Below are 7,179 nucleotides of genomic sequence, written 5' to 3'. Positions count from 1 at the left end.
GAAAATAGATGTATTTGCTGGCATTGTTTTTGGAGTAGCATAATTTTAGCTCCATCCATCGATGTTTGGCTAGGACATATGTATATTACCTACTGGCGGTCACCGGTAGGTAGTTATAGTTAGGACCTATTTTCCATAGGAAATCTGCAACATTCTATTTGGTATAACTTTGGCGCCCGTTGACGAATCTTGGCGAAATTTTCAAAACTTTTGACCAGCTCCGGTCCACTCCTATCATGAAAGTCTCGGGATGATTTGTGTAGCGGGGGCTGAGAAAAAAAGGGGGTCCCAAAACGTGTTTTCCCCATGCAATTTCCCATAGGACCTTTAGCCGCAGCTACAGCCTGAACTGCTGAACGGAATTACACCAAATTTGGCAGAAAGGTAGACCTTGGTTCAGAGTCGTGCATTTTGCTTAAATGGTGTAAATCCGTTCATTAGATCCTGAGAAAATCAAAATCACATATATATCTGGGCGGAGCCTAACCACACATCTCATCGTGAGATCTGATTGGCTGTCAGTACTTCATCCAAGAAGTGTTGGCAGCCATCTTGGGACCAATATACATGATAGCACCTCATTAAGAAGCATTGCAGTTAATAGAAGGTTTTAAGACTTTACATTATAAATCATTTGTTGATGGAACCATACTCATTTTAGGAATTGTGGTGTGTTCTAAGGTGATTTTACCATGTGGAAAAGCCTTCTGCTGTGATATCATTTATCATGTTTGAGAGAAAACTATTTTCTCATGCTTTTCCCACAGAGGTTTGGAAGGTGATCTATAAGCTAACCTGAGAGCATATTTTCTGTAAATTCACATTATCTTTCTCAGTCATGTGAGAATGAAGTCTGACATTCTCAGTAAAACATGTACATCCAACAAGGGCAGAGACTGTCAGTTGATTCCTTTGTGTTCTACTGCAGCTTCCCAGAGTGTTCTAAAGAACAACTAGAGCGCTAACAGTCCTACTTATGAAAAACGTATTGTACACCTGAAGCCATCTTGATTGGAACAAAGTGTTAACTCTTAAAACATTTAATTTAAAAAGGAACAACATGAGGCGGTTCATTTTGCCATAGAAAGTATGATTAGTGCTGCAGAAAGAAAAATTAGGGCATATTTTGAGTGACTTCTCAAATCCTCCTCTATTTCATTCAAAAATTCCTACACGCAGACTGAAACATGCACTTTCAATACCAGCAGCAGACTTCCCTGGTGAGCAGTAGTTTTACTACAGTGATCTAATGAGCAACTACAGTGGTAACATTCAGAATTTATGGCAAATGTGTGACACATCTGAATGCCTTCTTGATGGAATCAAAGTAAAAAACTGAAAGAATTTCCTACTGAGGAGACTGTAGTAAATGAGGAAATTAGAAAACTTAATAACAAATAAGTCTCCCACGATGGCCACCAGAGACAAAAGAGCTCAAATGGAGCACAAATATCACCCAGATGTAGCCCAACTATAACCCAATGACAGAATGTCCCAGAGTGTTCTAATGAACAACTAGAGCGCTAATAGTCTTACTTATGACAAAAGTATGGCACACCTGAAGCCATCTTGATTGGAATAAAGTGGTAACACTTGAAACATTTAATTTGCAAAGGAACAAAATGAGGGGGTTCATTTTGCCATAAAAATTATGATTAGTGCTGCAGAAAGAAAAATTAGGGCATATTTTGACTTCTCAAATCCTCTTCTATTTCATACAAAAAGTCTGAAATGCAGACTGAAACGTGCACTTTGAATACCAGCAGCAGACTTCCCTGGTGAGCAGTAGCTTTACTACAGTGATCTAATGAGCATCTAGAGTGCTAACTTTCAGAATTTATAGCAAATGTGTGACACATCTGAATGCCTTCCTGATGGAGCCAAAGTAAAAAACTGAAAGTATTTCCTACTGAGGAGACTGCAGTAAATGAGGAAATTAGGAAACTTCATAACAAATAAGTCTCCCAAGATGGCCACCAGAGACAAAAGAGCCCAAATGTAGCCCAAATATCACCTAGATGTAGCCCAAGTATAGCCCAATGACAGAATGTCCCAGAGTGTTCTTAAGAACAACTAGAGCGCTTACTGTCTTACTTATGACAAAAGTATGGCACACTTGAAGCCATCTTGATTGGAATAAACTGGTAACACTTAAAACATTTACTTTAAAAAAGAACACAATGAGGGGGTTCATTTTGCCATAGAAATTATGATTAGTGCTGAAGAAAGAAAAACCAGGGCACATTTTGAGTGACTTTTCAAATCCTCTTCTATTTCATTAAAAAATTCTGACATGCAGACTGAAACATGCACTTTTAATACCGGCAGCAGACTTCCGTGGTGAGCAGTAGCTTTACTACAGTGATCTAATGAGCAACTAGAGTGCTAACATTCAGAATTTATGGCAAATGTGTGACATTTCTGAATACCTTCCTGATGGATTCAAAGTGAAAAACTGAAAGCATTTCCTACTGAGGAGACTGCAGTAAATGAGGAAATTAGGAAACTTCATAACAAATAAATCTCCCAAGATGGCCACCAGAGACAAAAGAGCCCAAATGCAGCACAAATATCACCCAGATGTAGCCCACATGTAGCCCAATGACAGAAGTGTGCAAAACACATATTTTTTGTGTTTTTGCAGCTTTATATAGTGCAGACTTGTCAGGTATTGGAGTGCTTTACGTGAACATTAGTTACATCACACAAGATAAAATTCATTTTGCTTGTAGACATGGAGAGATTAAGTGATTTGACCAGAATCACAGAATGTTGATCTGAAGCAGAAACTCCAACCTGGTTCCCCAGTTGCAAAGTCTGCAGCTCTGGAAGTAACACCACATCCTCTCCCCTAAGTGCAACATTTAATAAAGTGGCCAACTGGATAAGAAAACATAAAGATAAATAATTTAAAAGTGCTTTGTCGCTATTTGAAAACTCAGGAAATATGTCCTAATTTCAGTTTTTTAGAGCACTAACCATAATTTTGATGCAAACAAGACCCTCTCATATATGTAATTTCTAGGTATTACAGTTTTGATTACATCAAGATGACGTCAGGCGTTCCACACTTTTGTAATACATATAAAATGTTAGCAATCTAGTTGTTCATTAGGATACTGTTGAGAGGCAGAGGCCAGGGGCACGGACTCTGAAAATTGAAGGCAGGTAGGAGGGTGCAGAGGCAAAAAGTTGACCACACTGGGCAGGCAGGAAGGGCAGTGGCAGCACAACAGACTATGGAGGGCAGTGGAAAGGGGGGCAGGGAAACAAACCAACAATACAGGACTGGCAAGAGAGGCTGTGGCAATATGATAGACCATTGTGGGCAGAAGGAAGCGGCAGTGGTAGTACAATCATACATGCCAACAGACCCGATTCAGCACGGAAACGTCCAATGTTTTTAAGCTAAAATGGGCTTTATTTGATCTGTCTCCTGTTTACAATCTCCTCTTTTTCAATGTAACTCAAAGGAGAAAATCAATACCCCAGATTTTTTTCAAAATCTCCCTCTTACCAAGTTGAAAATGTTCGCAAGTATGGTACATTGGATCATGGAAGGCAGGAGGAATTGGGGTAGGGACATGGATTCGGATAACAGAGGACAGGAGAGACATGGAGAGGTACACCAAACTGACCCTACAGGGCAGGCATCAGGGTTTGCAGCAGCACAATACACCACACAGGACATGCGAGACAGGAGTGAAGCACAACAATCCATAGAAAGCAATAGGGAGGGGAAAGGACTATGAACATGGATAACAGACAACAGAGGGGAAAGAGGCAATGGTAGCTAGCTGACGATAATGGACAGACAGGAGAGAAAGCTGCAGCATAACAGACCATAAAGGGCAGAGGGACGGATCAGGGGCATTACAATGGAACAGACAAGCCAGGAGGGAGGGAATAGGGGTCTGCATATGGAAACAGAGGGCGGGGGTGAAGGAGGCAGGGTAGGAGCAGCAAGATGACCATAGAGGTCAGGCAGGATGGGCACTAGAAACAAGACACACCATGGAGAGCAACAGTGAGACTATGATGGCATACCCACAGATCATGGAGGGAAGGTGGGAGGGGGTCAGGGACAGCTAGCTGACCACACAGGGAAGGTGGGAGGGGCCATGGCAGCGCAGAAGACCATGCATGGCAAGTGGGAGGGGTGGTGGCAGCACAATGGCTATGATGGGCAAGAAGGAGGGTGCAGGGGCATGCACAAGGGACCATGGAGGATAGAAGGGAGGGTCAGGACCTGGGCACAGACAAGAGAGTTCAGGGGAAGGGGCCTCACAACAGACCGTGCATGGCAGACAGGAGGAGCAGTTGCAGCACAACAGACCAGGGAGGGCAGAAGGGTGTGGCAGTAAAATGGACCATGGAGGACAGGAGGAAGGGGATAGGGGCATGGCATGTGGACAGGCAGGGTGGAGGTGGCAGGGACAGGTTACAGTCATCTGACAATGCTAGGCAGGTGGGAGGGGAGTGGCAGCTCAACAGAACACTCAGAGTAGGTAGGAGTGGCAGGTCCATGGAACATGGTGGGCAAAAAGGATGGAGCAGGGGCATGCACAAAGAGTATCGGAGGGCAGGGGGAAGGAGAATAGGGGCAGCAAGCTAAGCACAGAGGCTAAGCAGGAGGTCAATGATAGGGCATGGAATTGGGCAATGGAGGGCAGGAGGAGTGGACTGGTACATCATGCTAAATGGAGGGCAGTGGCAGCACATCAGACCATGCATGGCAGGAGGGAGGTGGCTAGTCCATGGATTAAGACAACAGAGGATAGGGAGGAGGTGGATGGGGCAGCAAGCTAATGGTTCAGAGAAGGTGGGTATTAGGAACTTTATTGTTTTTAAAATGTGTGTCTGTGCGAACTACTTAAAATATGAACAAGTATGCAGCATAATCTCACTTTTATTCAGGAAGAAGAGGACGTTTGTTATTGTGACTCCGGGCTCACTTGGCGGAAACATCCCCTGACCCTCCACCCCATCGCAAAATCGCAAAATGTAATGCCCGTGAAAAGGGTAGGTGAACGCAGTGTTATATAGAACATAGTCCTGAGAGCACGATTGAAAATGAAAACTAGAAACAGTGTATGGTATAAACTATGCACCAAAAAATGTGATATAAGATGAACCGGGTGTGAGAAATATAATATGCAATATATTGTGGGCAATGACAGATTCATTGGTGAGCGCGAGATAGCACAGGCACTAGCGCGTGCTATGCGATATGCAATGGACTATTTATTAAGGGAACTGAATATATATTTTGTTGTTCATATCACTGATTTCTCTGGATGGGACCATGACCTTAAGGACATCATCTTCTTTATACCCTTCACTATCTATGGAGGCTCTTTGACTTTCGTATCTAACGGTAGGTATATATTCTACCAATTTGTTTTTTCTATCAAGCTATACCTTCTGCTTGATATGGCGTGAGCATGCCGTGGCCAGATACAATTATGATATCTCCTATATGTTGGCCTGGCTACCAAGAATGAATTAGACTCTATACAATGCAGAACAAGGTCCTTTCAAGCCTCAAGCATTCTCTCATGTCCTTAGGGAGCTCCCCATAAGGGACAGTTGTCTTTGAACTTCATTTATTATTTTCCACTCCTGTATCTCTGTCATCTCCCTTGCTCTCTTGTCTTACTTTTCTCTCTATCTCCTTTGCAGTTGCAACTTTGTGTTGTTGAAATAATTGTGATTCAATCAAACACTAACTCTTTTTAATTTTTGTCACCACAAGTACCTTAGAGTGAGTAGTAGGTAGTCACTAGTTAAATAAATAAAGTAACAAACAGAAATGATAAAATTAAATACTATGCCTTCTCCTGTTAGTCCCGAGAGGGACTGTTGGCCCCCATGAAATATATAAGAATTATTTTTTTTTGTAAAGTTTTTTAAAACATGGTGTTAGAGATCTTTCTGGAACATTGAATCTAGAAAAACTACAACTGTCCATCTGTCTCTAGGTTGTTGTATATGTGATGTACAATATAAAATGATAAGGTTTGGATCATCATGATATGATATTGCCTTTTAAAAACAATAGTTTCTGTTTGAAATTATTACCCTTACCAGTCTATGTTTCATGTTTTATAATTGTTGTAAGTGTTCTTATATATGTATGTATATGTGTCTTTAACAGCCCTGAAGAAGTCCTGTATCAGGACAAAACGCGTCAGCTGTGTTGTGTTTCTATTACCACATAACAAGAAAATGGAATAAAGAGATAATATCAAAGAACTCTCTCCTTTTTATTGACTGGATTTGGACTGTATAGCTATCCCAATTGGCCTGATTGATGTGGTATGGTGCACCTGTGCTTTTGTTTGAAATTATTGAGTTCCTAGAGGAAAAAGCATTGTTATCGTGGGTGCTGTTCGGTGTGCACATTCACCCTTGGAAGGAAAAAAAAAAAAGGGGATTGAAATTTGGGAGTAATAGTGGGTTAGGTGCTGGCAGTGAGAAGGTTCCACTGTTATTTTTGTTTGGACTTCTGTTGCTTCTTTATGCATTTCTTTATTTTTCTTTCTGTGCGTTTTTTCTTCTTTCTTCACATGTCCTATCTCTGTAGGTATAGTTAAAAATTAGCATATTGAAAAACTTTGAAATTCACTGAAAAAACCATAGGTTTCAGGCACGTTATAGTTAGGAACTAGCATTTAAAAAACCTTAGACATTCACTGAAAAAAACATAGGTTTCAGGGGCGTTACTTATAGTTAGCTGGACTTTTCACTCGTACAAAACCATTGAAATTCTCCCGTTATAGTTAGTTCAGCTAACTATAACTCGCGCGCCCGCAATGCACTGCTGATGACGTCACATATTGCATCACTCATGACATGGTCAGTGACATCACTCATGACATCACTGATGACATCTCAAATGACATCACTGATGACATCATCCTTGTGATAGAGTGGCAGACCTCCTCTCACCCTAATATAACCTTTGATACACACATTCAAAAATAGAAACTAACATTTTCAAAACAATGGACATAACAATACCAGTTACAACAACCTATTCAGTAATTCGAAGATCCACACACTCATCCACTCATTCACCAACAGTCCTATACAGTCACTCATACATGTACTCACTCCTTATATCTATTCATACACCTATACATCCTGTTACACAACGCCACTCATCCATAGATTTAC

Source organism: Triturus cristatus, chromosome 9 (genome assembly GCF_964204655.1).
Source record: "Triturus cristatus chromosome 9, aTriCri1.1, whole genome shotgun sequence".
In the NCBI taxonomy this organism is placed as follows: Eukaryota; Metazoa; Chordata; class Amphibia; order Caudata; family Salamandridae; genus Triturus; species Triturus cristatus.
Note: the sequence above shows the minus strand (reverse complement) of the source record.